The sequence below is a fragment of the Mus musculus genome, chromosome 7 (genome assembly GCF_000001635.26).
Source record: "Mus musculus strain C57BL/6J chromosome 7, GRCm38.p6 C57BL/6J".
NCBI lineage: Eukaryota > Metazoa > Chordata > Mammalia > Rodentia > Muridae > Mus > Mus musculus.
The window spans coordinates 31,960,640-31,980,371 of NC_000073.6; the positions used below are offsets into that span (position 1 = coordinate 31,960,640).

The 19,732-nt window shown below is 40.3% G+C and overlaps 1 pseudogene; it reads right to left on the reverse strand.

Annotated features, from left to right (window-relative positions):
* Positions 1-11,462: 11,462 nt before the first annotated feature.
* Gm5329 lies at positions 11,463-11,930 on the reverse strand (annotated as a pseudogene).
* Positions 11,931-19,732: the final 7,802 nt, after the last annotated feature.

A 19,732-nucleotide genomic window follows, 5' to 3' on the forward strand; every position in this document is an offset into this window, starting at 1 on the left:
ATACACAATAATAGATAATATATAATTTTGACTCCCTCTGCCCATGGGGATTTAGGCTGATATTGGTCCATGAGGGCAAAAGGTGCAGATGTGGCAGACTGAGGTGTTCAGAAGTTCCGTGAATGTGTTTCGTAGTGGAAAAATACCAGGACCAACTGCCAGGAAGTAGATCAATATTACTTGGGGTTATTTAAGGATTTCATAGTTTTAGAAGAGAGAGGGGCAGAAACATCCAGCATGGGAAAATGTCAGTGGTGGAAGGCTGAAGGTACTAAATACCTCATAGCATGGGGAATAATTTCAGGAATCTCAGGTGCTACATGAATGGATTTTATCAGAAGGAAGTTGAACTTACAATCTTAACCATTGTTATGTGGAATTATGCAAGTAGACGTTTTTGTTGAGGTTTGAATTTCCAAGACAAAGGTCAGAAAATGAAAAGCCACTCAAATGAAGGGAGTCGTCCATCTTGCACTGAGCATCAGAAAGCTAGCACAAAATGGGTACATTTTGTTCTTATTTACCAAAGCAACATTTACCAATCCAACTATAGCTCCAGTTCCACTGAATCTGATGGCCTCTCCTTTCTTCCACAGTCAACAAACATCAAAGGGTGCACATACATACATGCTGGGTAAACACCTGTACACAAAAAATAATAAAAAATAATACAGATGAATTCCAAAGCATACTTTAGAAATGAGTAAATAGGCTAGACAGATAAAACAGCTTACCAGATTCAGTGTGATCTGTAGTTTCACTTATTTTCTGCAAATGAGATAACTTTCTTATTCATGGTTTACAGAAGTCTATTGTGTATGCATGCCCTGTTTTAACAGTGTATAAATCAGACTCAGAATGACAAATACTGAATGATTTCACTCAGTTACGGACCCTTGATACTGCAAACATACACACACACACACACACACACACACACACACACACACACACAAGTGTAGAAAGACTTTAGGAGATGAAACTCTGGAAAGTGATAAGAGAAGCAGGCAATAGGTAAATATTTTCCAAACATGTCTGATTGTTGATTGTAAATGCAAGTTGCTATGGTAGAGGGGGTGATAAGTGCTTCTGCTAGCATAGTTGGGTATCCTGGCACTAGGAAGCCTAGGAACCATAGGGAAAATGTATGCCCATGGAAAGGCATCCTGAGACATGGGAGGTCAAGAACCACATAGCTTTAAAAGGAAGTCTCAGCAGAGGCATTACAGCCAGGGAAAGGTATCCCCAGCTGAGCTGAGGGGCTCAGGAGACTAAGCTCTGTTCCATGTCTTTGCTTTTTCTCTTCTTTGCTTTTTTTTTCTTCATTCCTTCTTCTGATGAGAGTCATGCCAGGCAGAAAATCTCATAAAATAAATTTATTTTAGGGTCCGTGTTGTGGAGGCATAAAGCCTGGACAGCTGCCCTCTATTCCAGGCAAAGTTACCATGCCTATATGGGATTTCTGAGGTGGTGAAGCTTCTAAGGGCAGAGGTTTCCAGGAATAAGGATTGATGGTATTTAAAGTTCTAAGCTTGGCGAGCTCAGGGTTTTGTAGCTTTCCTGTTTTGGGATTAATGAGTTTTTGTGGTAAGCCCAGTGATTGGTGGACTTTCGTTTTCCTGGAACTATGGGTTTATATTCTCCCTGCAACAGGCCTATGGGTTAGAGTGGGAAGTCGTTCCTGTCTGCAGACTACTTTGTCTTATGTGCCATCTCTTTGAGGCTTTGGTGGGGGTGGGATGAGGGAGAGGTTGGACAGGAGGTTATGCTGCTTTAGACAGCTCCTATAGTACAGCTCCGGCAGTGGTGTTTCATGAAAGCTGAAACCTAAGCCCTGAAAGAAATTGCTGTAATCTTGGATAGCTCCTGTGCTGCTCTAGCTGACCCTAGCAAGTTACTATGTCAATTTTTTGCATACATCTTCTGCAACTACTATGAGGCCTGAAAATAAAGAAATGGTATGGTGGCTTCATTTTAACAGGAGCTGCCAATGGGACAGCTTCTGTAAGGCATTATGCTGAGGTGGCTAGATGATTGGCTTGGAAGGAGGGACATGCCCCAACCTTGAAGGTTTTTGCTCCATCGGGGCTCTTGTGTTATGAAGCTGAAGGACTACAACATATGCATCCATGTTAGTTCTTTATTCTCCTAATACCACATAGAACCCATTGAAGATTTGTGTTGATTCGGGCCTTACATTATTAGAGATACAGTAGTGAATTTGAGTAGCATTATCTTGTTTGATCATCAACCTGAGTGAATGATACCCCATTGGAAAACCCACCCTAGAATTGGTCCAGGCTACATACCTAGTTCAATGTCAAAGTACAAGAGATTCAAAATTCACTGGCTACCTTTTGATCTTAGTTTGTTTTTTATTTGCAGTGGTACAGACCATAACCATAAGCAACTCAGGGTTAAAGGAGTTCAACTTTCAGCTGGCTCAAATTCAGGTTGAGGAATTCAGGGAAGGAACTAAAGCAGAGGGTGAAGAGGGAAAATACTTTCTGGTTTGCTATGCATGGTTTGTTCAGCCTACTTTTTGTACAACACAGAACCACCTGCCCAAGTGTAGCAACGCAAACTCACAGTGGGTTGGTCTCACACATATTAATCATTAATCAAGAAGATGCCCTTGTTGAAGAGCCTGCCTTTTCTCTGATGTATACTATGGGAATCTTAATTAAATATGGGGTAGCTATATTGGTATGTTTTCTTTTTCTTTTTCTTTTTAATTTGAATCTGAAACTAATGTTTATTTTAAAATTCTGTTCTACAAATCTTTTAACAGTAGATATAAGGAGAAATTTAGCTTTTATCAATGGTGCAATTTAAAAAAAGACAAAGTGAGAAATTAGGAAATTAGTCTGAACAGGTTAGAGGGTGCGCCAGAGAACCGGACAGCTTCTGGGACGGGCAGAAGCACAGAGCCGCTGAGGCAGCACACTTGGCGGGCCGCAGACAGCCGGCCACCGTCCAGACCAGAGGACAGGTGTCCGCCTGGCTCGTGAGGCGGCCTCAGCCTCAGCAGCAACGGTCGCCATCTGGGTTCCGGGACTCCGCGGGACGTAAGAAATTAGTCTGAACAGGTTAGAGGGTGCGCCAGAGAACCGGACAGCTTCTGGGACAGGCGGAAGCACAGAGCCGCTGAGGCAGTACCCTTTGCAGGCTGCAGACAGCCGGCCACCGTCCAGACCAGAGGACAGGTGTCCGCCTGGCTCGGGAGGCGGCCTCAGCCTCAGGAACAGCGGTCGCCATCTTGGTTCCAAGACTCCCTGGAACTTAGGAATTTAGTCTGAACAGGTGAGAGTCTGCCACAGAAGCTGACAGCTTCTGGGAACTGCTAAAGCAACACAGCTTCTGAGAGAGGCCCTGTTTTGGGCCTTCTTCTTCGACCAGGAGGAGGTCCAAAAACAAGATATCTGCGCACCTTCCCTGTAAGAGAGCTTGCCAGCAGAGAGTGCTCTGAGCACTGAAACTCAGAGGAGAGAATCTGTCTCCCAGGTCTGCTGAGAGACGGTAACAGAATCACCAGAAGAACAATCTCTAAACAGAGTCAACTATAACTACTAACTCCAGAGATTACCAGATGGTGAAAGGTAAACGTAGGAATCCTACTAACAGGAACCAAGACCACTCACCATCATCAGAACCCAGCACTCCCACTTCGCCCAGTCCAGGGCACCCCAACACACCCGAAAACCTAGACCTAGATTTAAAAGCATATCTCATGATGATGGTAGAGGACATCAAGAAGGACTTTAATAAATCACTTAAAGAAATACAGGAGAACACTGCTAAAGAGTTACAAGTCCTTAAAGAAAAACAGGAAAACACAATCAAACAGGTAGAAGTCCTTACAGAAAAAGAGGAAAAAACATACAAACAGGTGATGGAAATGAACAAAACCATACTAGACCTAAAAAGGGAAGTAGAAACAATAAAGAAAACTCAAAGTGAGGCAACACTGGAGATAGAAACCCTAGGAAAGAAATCTGGAACCATAGATTTGAGCATCAGCAACAGAATACAAGAGATGGAAGAGAGAATCTCAGGTGCAGAAGATTCCATAGAGAACATCGGCACAACAATCAAAGAAAATAGAAAATGCAAAAAGATCCTAACTCAAAATATCCAGGAAATCCAGGACACAATGAGAAGAACAAACCTACGGATAATAGGAGTGGATGAGAATGAAGATTTTCAACTCAAAGGACCAGCAAACATCTTCAACAAAATTATTGAAGAAAACTTCCCAAATATAAAGAAAGAGATACCTATGAACATACAAGAAGCCTACAGAACTCCAAATAGACTGGACCAGAAAAGAAATTCCTCCCGACACATAATAATCAGAACAACTAATGCACTAAATAAAGATAGAATACTAAAAGCAGTAAGGGAAAAAGGTCAAGTAACATATAAAGGCAAGCCTATCAGAATTACACCAGATTTTTCACCAGAGACTATGAAAGCCAGAAGAGCCTGGACAGATGTTATACAGACACTAAGAGAACACAAATTCCAGCCCAGGCTACTATACCCAGCCAAACTCTCAATTACCATAGATGGAGAAACCAAAGTATTCCACGACAAAACCAAATTCACACATTATCTCTCCACGAATCCAGCCCTTCAAAGGTTAATAACAGAAAAAAACCAATACAAGAACGGGAACAATGCCCTAGAAAAAACAAGAAGGTAATCCCTCAACAAACCTAAAAGAAGACAGCCACAAGAACAGCATGCCAACTTTAACAACAAAAATAACAGGAAGCAACAATTACTTTTTCTTAATATCTCTTAACATCAATGGTCTCAACTCCCCAATAAAAAGTCATAGACTAACAAACTGGCTACACAAATAAGACCCAACATTTTGCTGTTTACAGGAGACACATCTCAGAGAAAAAGATAGACACTACCTCAGAATAAAAGGCTGGAAAACAATTTTCCAAGCAAATGGTATGAAGAAACAAGCTGGAGTAGCCATCCTAATATCTGATAAGATTGACTTCCAACCCAAAGTCATCAAAAAAGACAAGGAGGGGCACTTCGTTCTCATCAAAGGTAAAATCCTCCAAGAGGAACTCTCAATTCTGAATATCTATGCTCCAAATACAAGGGCAGCCACATTCATTAAAGAAACTTTAGTAAAGCTCAAAGCACACATTGCACCTCACACAATAATAGTGGGAGACTTCAACACACCACTTTCACCAATGGACAGATCATGGAAACAGAAACTAAACAGGGACACACTGAAACTAACAGAAGTGATGAAACAAATGTATCCGACAGATATCTACAGAACATTTTATCCTAAAACAAAAGGATATACCTTCTTCTCAGCATCTCATGGTACCTTCTCCAAAATTGACCACATAATAGGTCACAAAACAGGCCTCAACAGATTCAAAAATATTGAAATTGTCCCATGTATCCTATCAGATCACCATGCACTAAGGCTGATCTTCAATAACAAAAAAAATAACAGAAAGCCAACACTCACATGGAAACTGAACAACACTCTTCTCAATGATACCTTGGTCAAGGAAGGAATAAAGAAAGAAATTAAAGACTTTTTAGAGTTTAATGAAAATGAAGCCACAACGTACCCAAACCTTTGGGACACAATGAAAGCATTTCTAAGAGGGAAACTCATAGCTCTGAGTGCCTCCATGAAGAAACGGGAGAGAGCACATACTAGAAGCTTGACAACACATCTAAAAGCTCTAGAAAAAAAGGAAGCAAATTCACCCAAGAGGAGTAGACGGCAGGAAATAATCAAACTCAGGGGTGAAATCAACCAAGTGGAAACAAGAAGAACTATTCAAAGAATTAACCAAACGAGGAGTTGGTTCTTTGAGAAAATCAACAAGATAGATAAACCCTTAGCTAGACTCACTAGAGGGCACAGAGACAAAATCCTAATTAACAAAATCAGAACTGAAAAGCGAGACATAACAACAGATCCTGAAGAAATCCAAAACACCATCAGATCCTTCTACGAAAGGCTATACTCAACAAAACTGGAAAACCTGGACGAAATGGACAAATTTCTGGACAGATAACAGGTACCAAAGTTGAATCAGGATCAAGTTGACCTTCTAAACAGTCCCATATCCCCTAAAGAAATTGAAGCAGTTATAAATAGTCTCCCAGCCAAAAAAAGCCCAGGACCAGACAGATTTAGTGCAGAGTTCTATCAGACCTTCAAAGAAGATCTAATTCCAGTTCTGCACAAACTTTTTCACAAGATAGAAGTAGAAAGTACTCTACCCAACTCATTTTATGAAGCCACTATTACTCTGATACCTAAACCACAGAAAGATCCAACAAAGATAGAGAACTTCAGACCAATTTCTCTTATGAATATCGATGCAAAAATCCTCAATAAAATTCTCGCTAACCGAATCTAAGAACACATTAAAGCAATCATCCATCCTGACCAAGTAGGTTTTATTCCAGGGATGCAGGGATGGTTTAATATACCAAAATCCATCAATGTAATCCACTATATAAACAAACTCAAAGACAAAAACCACATGATCATCTCGTTAGATGCAGAAAAAGCATTTGACAAGATCCAACACCCATTCATGATAAAAGTTCTGGAAAGATCAGGAATTCAAGGCCCATACCTAAACATGATAAAGCAATCTACAGCAAACCAGGAGCCAACATCAAAGTAAATGGAGAGAAGCTGGAAGCAATCCCACTAAAATCAGGGACTAGACAAGGCTGCCCACTTTATCCCTACCTTTTCAACATAGTACTTGAAGTATTAGCCAGAGCAATTCGACAACAAAAGGAGATCAAGGGGATACAAATTGGAAAGGAGGAAGTCAAAATATCACTTTTTGCAGATGATATGATAGTATATATAAGTGACCCTAAAAATTCCACCAGAGAACTCCTAAACCTGATAAACAGCTTCGGTGAAGTAGCTGGATATAAAATTAACTCAAACAAGTCAATGGCCTTTCTCTACACAAAGAATAAACAGGCTGAGAAAGAAATTAGGGAAACAACACCCTTCTCAATAGTCACAAATAATATAAAATATCTCGGAGTGACTCTAACTAAAGAAGTGAAAGATCTGTATGATAAAAACTTCAAGTCTCTGAAGAAAGAAATTAAAGAAGATCTCCGAAGGTGGAAAGATCTCCCATGCTCATGGATTGGCAGGATCAACATTGTAAAAATGGCTATCTTGCCAAAAGCAATCTATAGATTCAATGCAATCCCCATCAAAATTCCAACTCAATTCTTCAACGAATTAGAAGGAGCAATTTGCAAATTCATCTGGAATAACAAAAAACCTAGGATAGCAAAAACTCTTCTCAAGGATAAAAGAACCTCTGGTGGAATCACCATGCCTGACCTAAAGCTTTACTACAGAGCAATTGTGGTAAAAACTGCATGGTACTGGTATAGAGACAGACAAGTAGACCAATGGAATAGAATTGAAGACCCAGAAATGAACCCACACACCTATGGTCACTTGATCTTCGACAAGGGAGCTAAAACCATCCAGTGGAAGAAAGACAGCATTTTCAACAATTGGTGCTGGCACAACTGGTTGTTATCATGTAGAAGAATGCGAATCGATCCATACTTATCTCCTTGTACTAAGGTCAAATCTAAATGGAACAAAGAACTTCACATAAAACCAGAGACACTGAAACTTATAGAGGAGAAAGTGGGGAAAAGCCTTGAAGATATGGGCACAGGGGAAAAATTCCTGAACAGAACAGCAATGGCTTGTGCTGTAAGATAGAGAATTGACAAATGGGACCTAATGAAACTCCAAAGTTTCTGCAAGGCACAAGACACCATCAATAAGACAAAGAGACCACCAACAGATTGGGAAAGGATTTTTACCTATCCTAAATCAGATAGGGGACTAATATCCAACATATATAAAGAACTCAAGAAGGTGGACTTCAGAAAATCAAGTAACCCCATTAAAAAATGGGGCTCAGAACTGAACAAAGAATTCTCACCTGAGGAATACCGAATGGCAGAGAAGCACCTGAAAAAATTTTCAACATCCTTAATCATCAGGGAAATGCAAATCAAAACAACCCTGAGATTCCACCTCACACCAGTCAGAATGTCTAAGATCAAAAATTCAGGTGACAGCAGATGCTGGCGAGGATGTGGAGAAAGAGGAACACTCCTCCATTGTTGGTGGGATTGCAGGTTTGTACAACCACTCTGGAAATCGGTCTGGCGGTTCCTCAGAAAATTGGAAATAGTACTAAAGGAGGATCCAGCAATACCTCTCCTGGGCATATATCCAGAAGATGCCCCAACTGGTAAGAAGGACACATGCTCCACTATGTTCATAGCAGCCTTATTTATAATAGCCAGAAGCTGGAAAGAACCCAGATGCCCCTCAACAGAGGAATGGATACAGAAAATGTGGTACATCTACACAATGGAGTACTACTCAGCTATTAAAAAGAATGAATTTATGAAATTCCTAGTCAAATGGATGGACCTGGAGGGCATCATCCTGAGTGAGGTAACACATTCACAAAGGAACTCACACAATATGTACTCACTGATAAGTGGATATCATCCCAAAACCTAGGATACCCAAGATATAAGATACAAGTTCCTAAACACATGAAACTCAAGAAAAATGAAGACTGAAGTGTAGACACTATGCCCCTCCTTAGAAGTGGGAACAAAACACCCTTGGAAGGAGTTACAGAGACAAAGTTTGGAGCTGAGATGAAAGGATGGTCCATGTAGAGACTTCCATATCCAGGGATCCACCCCATAATCAGCATCCAAACGCTGACACCATTGCATACACTAGCAAGATTTTATCGAAAGGACCCAGATGTAGCTGTCTCTTGTGAGACTATGCCGGGGCCTAGCAAACACAGAAGTGGATGCCCACAGTCAGCTAATGGATGGATCACAGGGCTCCCAATGGAGGAGCTAGAGAAAGTACCCAAGGAGCTAAAGGGATCTGCAACCCTATAGGTGGATCAACATTATGAACTTACCAGTACCCCGAAGCTCTTGACTCTAGCTGCATATGTATCAAAAGATGGCCTAGTCAGCCATCACTGGAAAGAGAGGCCCATTGGACACACAAACTTTATATGCCCCAGAACAGGGGAACGCCAGGGCCAAAAAGGGGAAGTGGGCGGGTAGGGGAGTGGGAGTGGGTGGGTATGGGGGACTTTTGGTATAGCATTGGAAATGTAAATGAGCTAAATACCTAATAAAAAATGGAAAGAAAAAAAAAAGAAAAAGACAAAGTAGCCATGTACTGTAAGACCCCCGAAACTGTGCAGTCCTCTGCTCAAATCCCGGGATGAGCTGGCCTGCACCCCAATAACTGGAGAGAAAATCACACCTGATGCAAACTGCAAGAGGCTTTATTGTCAGATAGCTGAGGAGGACCTCCTTTCACCATGCAGGGCTGGGGAGTTTGACCTCCATTGGCAACAGCAGGGGGCTTTTAAAGGTAAAGTGAGGAATTGGGAGGAGTTGGGAGGAGTCTGGCTACCACTCTTCTCTGGCAGGGGAGGGAGGGTTGTCCTTCGCACAGGAATCCAGGCAAGCCCCTGGCTAGGTCTTTTTTACAATTATCACATCTCTGATTGTAAGGTATTGAAACAAAAAAAAAAAGCTTTTTGCTGGCTATAGAGAACAAAGAGCTTCTTTCTGGCTGTATTTGTAGAGATCGGGAAAAACAGGCTTGGGGGAACATTCAGAGGCTTTACATTCCAGGGAGAAACACTTTAAGTCGGGGTCTCCTAGTACCTCATACACAAAGAGGCATAATGGCCAATAATATGCAATGAATAATTCATAGTAACAGAGAATGTTGCTGTTTATTTTATGTAAATATGTATATTTAATTATACATACTTGTAAAAATATTTACAATTATTTTTGTTGAACAAAATACAGATTGCTGAGTCCATCCAAAATCGCCAAATGCTCTTCTTAAACACTTCCATGCATGAAGAAAGGCTGTTTGTCTGAGTTCCTTCAGTCACTTCTTATCCAGTAATTGTTTTTTTGTGTGTGTGTGTGTGTGTAAAGTGAGATTATTTTTAATTAGGTATTTTCTTCATTTTCATATCAAATGCTATCCCAAAAGTCCCCCATACCCTCCTCCCCACTCCCCTACCCACCCACTCCCACTTCTTGGCCCTGGTGTTCCTCTGTACTGAGGCATATAAAGTTTGCAAGACCAAGGGTCTTGCTTCCCAATAATGGCAGACTAGGCAATCTTCTGATACATATGCAGCTAAAGACAATAGCCCCGGGGGTACTGAATAGTTCATATTTTTGTTCTATAGGGTTGCAGACACATTTAGCTCCTTGGGTACTTTCTCTAGCTCCAATAATTGGACACCCTCTGTTCCATCCAATAGCTGACTGTGAGGATCCACTTCTGTGTTTGCCAGGCACCGGCATAGCCTCACAAAAGACAGCTATATCAGGGTCATTTCAGCAAAATTTTGCTGGCATATGCAATGGTGTCAGAGTTTGGAGGCTGATTATGGGGTGGATACCCGGGTGTGGCAGTCTCTAGATGGTCCATCCTTTCATCTCAGCTCCAAACTTTGTCTCTGTAACTTCTTCCATGGGTGTTTTGTTCCCATTTCTAAGAAGGGGCAACGTGTCCACACTATGGTCTTTGTTCTTGAGTTTCATGTGTTTTGCAACTTGTATCTTATGTCTTGGGTATTCTAAGTTTCTGAGCTAATATCCACTTATCAGTGAGTACATATCATGTGAGATCTTTTGTTATTGTGTTACCTTACTCAGGATGATACCCTCCAGATCCATCCATTTGCCTAGAGATTTTATAAATTCATTCTTTTTAATAGCTGATTAGTACCCCATTGTGTAAATGTACCACATTTTCTGTATCCATTTCTCTGTTGAGAGACATCTGGGTTCTTTCCAGCTTCTGGCCATTATAAATAAGGGTACTATGAACATAGTGGAGCATGTGTTCTTCCTACCTGTTGGAACATCTTCTGGATATATGCCCAGGAAAGGTACACTTTCCACTTTATCTTATTTTTTCAGAAATACAAATATCCCCTTTACCTCTATATAAATTTAATTAATATTTTTCCTAAAATTCACTTCATTTTAATTTCTTTATATTTATGGTATAAGCCTATTTTAAGGAATATATATATATATATATATATAAATATATATATATATAAATATATATGTATATATATATATATATATATATATATATATTTATATATATATATATATATATATATATATATATATATATATTCATGTGCTAGGATAACCTGTCCCAGTGTTCCCCTGGATCCCACATTGAAAGAATCCAGTTGCTTAAGACAGCATTGACATCTTACATTTCTATTATTTCTCCCTTCTTTTTTATGATGAAAAAAATGTATATTTAGAATTATCCATCTGGACTCAGTTTAGATGACCCTAATCTTGTTGACAACATCTGGAGCCTCACAATCAGGAGCTAAGTAAACACACACCTTGTTCTCTCTGTCAGGCCTTGTCAGGGTATGGACTTTGGCCACATCAATGTCATAGAGTTTTCTCACGGCCTTTTTGATCTGGTGCTTGTTGGCCTTGACATCCACAATGAACACAAGCATGTTGTTATCCTTTATTTTCTTCATGGCTGACTCAGTGGTCAGAGGCAATTTGATGACAGCATAGTGGTCAAGCTTGTTTCTCCTGGGATCACTATTTTGAAGATATTTTGGCTTTCTCTGGAGCCACAGGGACTTGGGCTGCCAGAAGGTAGGTGAAGTTCTGATCTTCTTTTTGTGGCTTTGATTGCCTTTCAGCACTGCCTTCTTAGCTTTCAAGGCCGTTGCTTTGGCTTCATCTTTGAGAAGGGCCATGGCTTCCTTCTTTGCTTTTGGTGCCATCTTGGTGAAAAGGCTATTTCTTCTAATTTACAGTAATTTTAATTTATTTCTCAATTTTATGAAGTTTAATATCTCTGTGGATAAAGTGTGGATTTTAAGGCCATCAAGCAGCAGATCAAAGAGGCCGTGAAGAAACTCTATGACATTGATGTGGCCAAAGTCCGTACCCTGACAAGGCCTGACAGAGAAAAGAATGTGTGTGTATGATTATTATGATAAGATGGCATTGAAATCTCACATTTCCATTTATTTTCTATAATTTTTTCATTTTGGAAGACATGTAGCCTTGTATTCTCTCCTCTGATCAGCAGGACTTTTCCTGCTTCATTGCACTGCAAGGTCTTTAGTATCTTTGGAATTAGCAGCATCTCCAAGAAAGCAGAGAAGCATTGAGAGACGTTAGATGGGAGAATAAGCCTGCACATTAGCATGCTGTTTAGTTAGGTTTGGGAGGCTCAACTTCATCCTAACTTAGAATCACACATGCCAATTTTGTATTTTTGTCCTAGTCCTCCCATCCCTAACAGAGCTTCAAGGAAAACCAAACAGCTAAAAAACCAATTCTCCCCACCACCTAATCTTAAGATAACAGTGTATGTTTTCCGTTTGGCAATCTGACACTAATTTTTTTAAAAGTGAATTTTTGCTAGATATTGATGTTCCAATAAGTTATAGAAAATTTTAATTTCAACCTGGGGTTTCCACCCAGGCTTTGATTCTTTAGTTCCTGGATAAAATACACACACAATCTGTATATTTACCATAAGCTTTAGTCAACATTAGAACTGGACAGATAACTATCCTCTATGTTATTAGAATCTACGTTCCTGAATCATTAACTACTACTTAGTGTGTTTCTTTTGGGCTCACCAATTGGCCAGCCCTCAAGACCACATTTTTCTGGTTCACAAATGCCATGGTGTTTTCTCCTTCTTCCTCCTGCACTTTCTTCTCATGGTCCTCTTCTGACCCCAAGCCTGAGAAACCTATACTCCATCTATGCCTGTTATGCTCAGCTATTGACAGAAAGACCAAACCTCAACAAACCCCCACACTTAAACCAAGGTTGAAGCCTCCTGAAATATACAGTGCTACAATATCTGATCACACAATTTATGCTAGAAGGTGTATTTCCATGTAACTTGCATGTACATTTACCATGTACCTCAGCTTGCTTCATGAGAGTAAAACACAGAAGCTATGATGGGCAAGTATCTCTCAGTGGAGCTCAGATCTGACTCATAGACTGTCCCTCAGAGTAAGTTATCACATCTATGACTGAATCGTAATTTAGTGCAGACCAACCAAGGAATGGGGTCATAAAACATGAATTCATGTGGTCTGGCATAGTAAAAAGATCCTTTTACTTTTAACCAGTAACTCAGAAGATAAAGTCAAAAGTTCTGTTGTATTTTTATTCAAATGGTTGTTTTACCATTAGTTATAGGTATAGAGATGGAAGGGTTATGTACTTGAGAGGCCAGAAGAGAACAAGTTTTACAGTCATTGCAAGCCAGCTAACCAGGGTTCACCCTTATGCCACCAACTTTTCTTGCACTTTTTCTATATCAGAGCCCCTTGATTACAATATGGCGATTCTAGATTTTTATACATTTCACCAATAATGTTGTCTCAGGACCATACTGGGCATAACTGAGTGAATAACTTTGTTTCTAGTTACTTTGTATTACACAACTGATTTTCTTAGATAAGCTTTACTCCTGATATAGATTCTTTCAACCACAATTGCCAGTGAATGTATAGTCACTTTCTAGTGGGGAAAATATCCTGGTATGCAGAGATGCATCAGTGACTAAGAGGTCTACCGGAGGACAAGGATTCTCAGTACCTACTACAGCTTATAACTGTCTATATGTCCAGTTCCAGAGGATCCAAGGAGACCCTCTTCTGGTCTCTAGCTCACAGAGACAGTCTCATGGTAACCAGACATTCATGCAAACAAAATATAGAATTAAAATAAATGCACTTTTTAAATAGCATTTCACACAACCCTACACTCTCACAGTAAAAACTTACTGCTTTGCAAACATTCTGCATCAGCAACTCATATGAATACCTGTTACTTTGAAAATGACTGATTACAGAGACATGTTTTCTATGGGAATCTAAGATTGCTTAGAGTTGGTGTCTCCATCTCCTCAACTCAACAGCTTTCCCCCAGTCTTTCCAATCATAAAATCATGATTCTACTTGGAAATTTTTTTCATTGCACTAACATACAATACCCTACACAACTGCCTTTAATCTCTCTCTCTCTCTCTCTCTCTCTCTCTCTCTCTCTCTCTCTCTCTCTCTCTCTCTCTCCTTCCCTCCTCTCTCTTCCTCTCTTTCTTTCTCTGTCTTTCTCTCCTCCTCCTCCCCATCCCTCTCTCTCCCTCTCTTTCTTTCTTTCTTTCTTTCTTTCTTTCTTTCTTTCTTTCTTTCTTTCTTTCTTTCTTTCTTTCTTTCTTTCTTTCTTCCTAAGGTCATGAGTAAAGGTCAAATGAAAACCTATAGGAGTAGGTTTGGTCCTCTTCTACCACATAGGTCTTAATGTTTAAACTCAGGTTGCCACATTGGGGAAAAAGTGCTGTTAGCTATTGATCCACAGTACCAATCCCACAGCTGACATATTAAAAGGTCAGCCCACATGCATATGAATAGAAGTAAGGGTATAGTACTAATTTCAATTTCTTTGGGTGAGCATATATTTTCCTTTTTCATATGGTCTCATAGCATTGAAAAATATCAGAAATAAGGTTTCCTGTGCATTGTTTCAGTCCATTCTATGTTAATCTCTGCACACCACTGTAGCAGGAGAAGAAACAGAACTTTGGAACACCAGCAAGTATGGCCGCCAAGTATGTATCTGTTTTGCAACATGATGGTGTTCATGCCTATGAAGGTCACGCCTTGTGAACTTCATTGCCCATAAGACTCAGCTTGACGTCCGAGGGTGAAACTTCAAGTTTTTGTCAGGCTGAGGCTTTGTATGTATGGGATTTGAAGAACCTGAGTTTGGGCTACTGCACAGAGTTAAGGAAATCAGAAACTCAACAATATTATGTAGGTCAGTTTCAGGAGGATGCTGCATAAGTGCCTGCTGTACAGGCTGACAGTGCTTCGGTTGGGACACAGCCTGAAAATACTTTGCTCAGCCTCTGGTGTGTAGGTGACTGCCATGTGGACATACTACCTGGGAAGGTGCTGTGGCCCCAGGAAGCACTTGACTGCAGACAAGTGCACATTAGAAGTCAGAGCTGTGCCTGCCCAGGTCTTTTAAACTCTGCCCAGATGATCAGGACCAGGGAGACTCCCTTGAGTAAGTTTCATTGTTTCTGTCACCAAGTGCAAGTAGGGCCTGAGAAGTTTTCTCTGCAGCAAGAGAGTTTCATGTGGAGATGCTTGAAGATTCATGTGAAGAGTGATGGAAACTGAGCTTTTGAGCAGAGGGACTTTAATTCTGAGGGAGCAGGTGCCATCACGATGAGCTGAGGAGACTTCTTCCTAGACAGGGTTGGAAAATATCTTTAGAGTTTGCTCAGAGGGAAAAAGGACTTGGAATTGAGTGTGAGGGAGGCCTCCACTGTGGAGGTAGTTTTGTGAACTTTATTTTTAAATTTATTATCATTATTCTAGTTATGAGATTTTTACAAGTATATGGTTTTATATGTTTTGTTCATCTATGTATAGATGTATATGTAAAACACAGAAGTTAGGCTACTGTGCTGCAGGGCAGGGATGGAGGTACACCAGGACTTTTGTTGCCCCTCAGCGGGTGGTTGTACTCTCACAATCTCTCTTCTACCACAGAATTTTATAAAATTCCAAATTTTCTGACTTGGGAGCCAGTCACTGTAGTGGAAACCTGCTTCCTAGTAGCAGAGAAAGCAGCCATCTGACCTTCCTACTCCACTGATATCCCAGAAGGAAAACTCACCATCTCCTTTCCCATGCTCTCTTAATTCTCCTTCAACTCAAAGATGCTCCTTCATCTTTCCTGAGTTTTCTTATGTTTACTCCCTGACAACTGGTTGCTCTTACTGCCTCTTCACCTATTGTTGACATAATTTAGCTCTTGCTTACAGAATGCTCTTGGTTTAAAGATGTGTGCTAGAGCTGAACCACACCAAAACAAGAAACAGAATTTTAAAAAATTCAGTCTTGTTCACAGTGTGATCAGATATCCTGCAACAAGTATGGGTTCTTTCACAATGTCACTCCATCACAGGTTTCTATAGCTTCAGACACTCATGAGCTAAGCAGATATAATGAGAGGGTATCTCATGTTATCTTGCCATAAATATCCCACTCGTATGTTAACTAGAAATTAGTCTTGAAATAACTTGCCTTTATCTCTGATTATTAGACCTGTATTCTGATCAGACATAGATACTCAATCCACAACACCAGATGTATGGACATATCCCAGTATCTGACTACCAGTAGCATGTCATTTAGGAAGTATAACAGGTACCTGAATTGATGTGTGCACATCCTGAGGTGAGACAGCTGGCAGTAGGTTGTACTTCAGTACCATGTCTTGCAGGATCAGAGAGCTAAGATCCAGGATCCAGGACTAGAGTGGCAGCTGAGTTGGTTATGGGGTTTTAGTGACTGTGGAAGCTTTAGAGTTTGTGGGGAAGGTCTTCAGAATCAGGTTTTACTGGACATCTGTGAGACCAATGGAACTCTGGAGATGTGAGAAGCAAACTTGGAGCAAGAGTGGGATCAAGGCATGTACAAATCCTCGGAGTATTGTCCTGAAATGAGCAGTACTAGGACTGCATGTCCTAGACTGCCTAGACTTGGGCCTCCACCTTTGCCCCATCAGAGGATGTAACATAGCCCAGTAACCAGGTTAGAGGTCGTTGTTCCCCCTTACAAGATCAAGTTCAACAGCATCTGCAAATGAGGCATTTCTAGCACCATGGCTCCAACCAGTGATATACATTCACCATCGAAGCCATCTCTCACCCCCAAATATTTCAATACCTGTTTTCCCACCCAATTAAATGGCCTGTCTCAGGGAAGCATGTCTTCCAAGAGTGTTCTCAATGTATTCACTGCTGCTTGAGGTTTCTCTCACTTTCTTCCTCTCCTTCCCTCCTCTCTCACACATATACACACATCATACGTTCCCACCATTATAGGTGAACAGAGTTGGAACAGCATATAATCACTGGCTCAGGAGTGGAGAGCAGAAGATAGGCTTAAAACAGTAGCTTCTGGGACAGTGCCAGTGAAGGCCAAAGTCCAGGGCTCTGGATGGATCATCATTGTGATTTCAGGTATAGAGAAAAGGAATATCTTCTGTTGGTCTGGGAGAGTCCAATGGGATTAGAGGCAAAGAGGGGACACAGCCCACCTGAGGCTTTTGATGTCTATAGCTAAACAGAAGAAAATGTTGTCTGCTGATGTGGAGAGATCAGTTGCATAATTTTTTATAAGGAATGTTAAGAAATAGGTTTAGAGCTTTGTTGAATCTGAACAGTCCTAGAGAAGTCTGAATGAAGGCCATGAGTCTGGACACAAGTCTGGAGAAATTCAGGACCAAGATTCCAAATAAAAACCAACTGGATATTTTGGTGATGTATTATAGGATGGAAGTAGAAGTTGGTTATTTTTAGGGAAGGAAACATTCATAGGATATGGCAGTGATGCTAATTTTAAGGAAGGGGGTGGTCCACTTAATAACACTGGACTCCTCTCTTAGACTGAGATGGCTGTCACAATGACATATGAGGTTTTATCAAGTATATGTGTTAGAATGATGTTTGGCAAGGGACCAGGGCTGCCAAGAGACACTGGCCCTGGGTTGAGTATGAATCAGAACAGTCATAATGGTCGGTGGCAATGATGTAGGTGACTAATTGTGAGGCAGGTAATGAATGGTGAGGAAGGTGACTAACTGTGAGGCAGGTGACTGTGAGGCAAGTGACAGGGACTATGATGAAGATAACTGTGAGGTTGATGACAATGAGTCTCAGTCAGGTGACTAACTGTGTGGCAGGTGACTGTGAGGCAAGTGACAGGGACTGTGATGAAGATAACTGTGAGGTAGATGACAGTGAGTCTGAGGCATGTGACTAACTGTGAGGCAGGTAACAGGGGCTGTGAGGTAGGTGACTGTGAGATAGGTGAATGGGAGGCAGGTGACAGTGACTGTGAAGCAGGTGACTGTGAGGCAAGGCCCTATACCTGTGAATATTCTCCATACTGTTGTGGTGACCCTGAGTGGGATGTGGAGATCTGAACTTGGGCAGGGAGATAAGCTCATGGGTAAATAAGAGAATTACTGAATTCTTCAGAACCAAGGAAGTTGGGCTTTTTGTTAATGCAATCTTTAATGGAGCTGTTTCTTGTATATCTTGGCTATCTTCCAAATAATTGAGACAGAAACCATTCTATTTATTTAATCAAGCATAGCAGAAAAAGTGGGTAGCCATTGATCTGCTCTATTTCTTTAAGCTAAAATGCCTACCTTCCAATAACATTCCCCGAGATACTTACATGTTACTATTGATCTGGCTGTCTCTGCTCCATGTGTTTTAGGACACTAAAAGGAATTATATATGCACAATAGAATACTAAAATATACTAAAGAAGAATTCGAAAATATTATCTTAAACCATAAATGTTATGAATATATAAAGAACAAGGTTATATATCCAACCTATTTATATGGATGACCTTTGGACTGTCTGAGATATAAATTTATTTTTGGCATTGTTTTAAACATGTCCAGGCAATTAGGACAATTTAATAAATGTCTAAAAACCACCTTCTTAAAACAACAGCATTATTTCTATGAGTTGTATACACATAAGCAATTGCAAATTTGAGAATTAATTGCATCTGAGGGACGAACAATCTTAAGCAATTATGAGCTCAGAGACATAGCATTGACTATTAGTATACAAATTAAGGTTTGATTGTTAGTATTTTAAAAAACCATCTACAGCACACAACTAGATTATTTGTACTGAAACAGGGGAAACTGTGTGTCTCAAGGCTCTGCCCCACAGCCCCCAGCAGATGCTGGAGCCAAAGAATACAGATAATAAAAGGGGGTAGGAAGTCACAGCATGCAAAATACTAGAAGTTACCTGACAGGAAACAAAGGAATGACTTCAAAAGAATTAACAGGAGCCAGATAAATGTTTACAGTAAGGATAAAGTGGCTCTGCCTAGGGTTAGTTAAGGTTTTAAGTAAACTTCTCTTGAGGGGCATTAGCTAATAAAACATTTTTCACTTAGGAAAAAAATATACATTGAAAGATTAAAACTCTTGGCTTCTTGTATAGAAGCAGAAATGATAAAAATTCTTACATAATGTAAAGCTATATTAGCCATACCTAGAGGCAAAATTTTCTAGTGATTATCAGTTTACTAGAAGCAAAATTCTTTGAATTTGACCATTAATTTAAACATCTGAATAGATCTGTAACTCTTAAAAAGAAATTTCCTTGAACACAGGGAAAAACCTTCTTAGGTACTGTTTGCAAAACAAAAGAAAGGCCACAAGCCCCTCTGGGGCTCCCCTGAGCCCTGTATTGATTCAAATGTAAAATATTTTTTAATCTGAGCATCTTGGCCCTCCTTGCAATAAGGACTGATTCTAGAGGAACAATCCAACTGTCTATGTTTCTAATTTTTGATACTCTTTTTTAGGATAACTTACAGTTAAAACGTTCTTCACAACTTTAGTGTTGTGAAAAAATTGCCCGTATTGCAGTTTCTTGCCAGTTATAGCCAAACTGATTGTTTGAGGGTCTAGTTTATGCACAAAGACAAACATA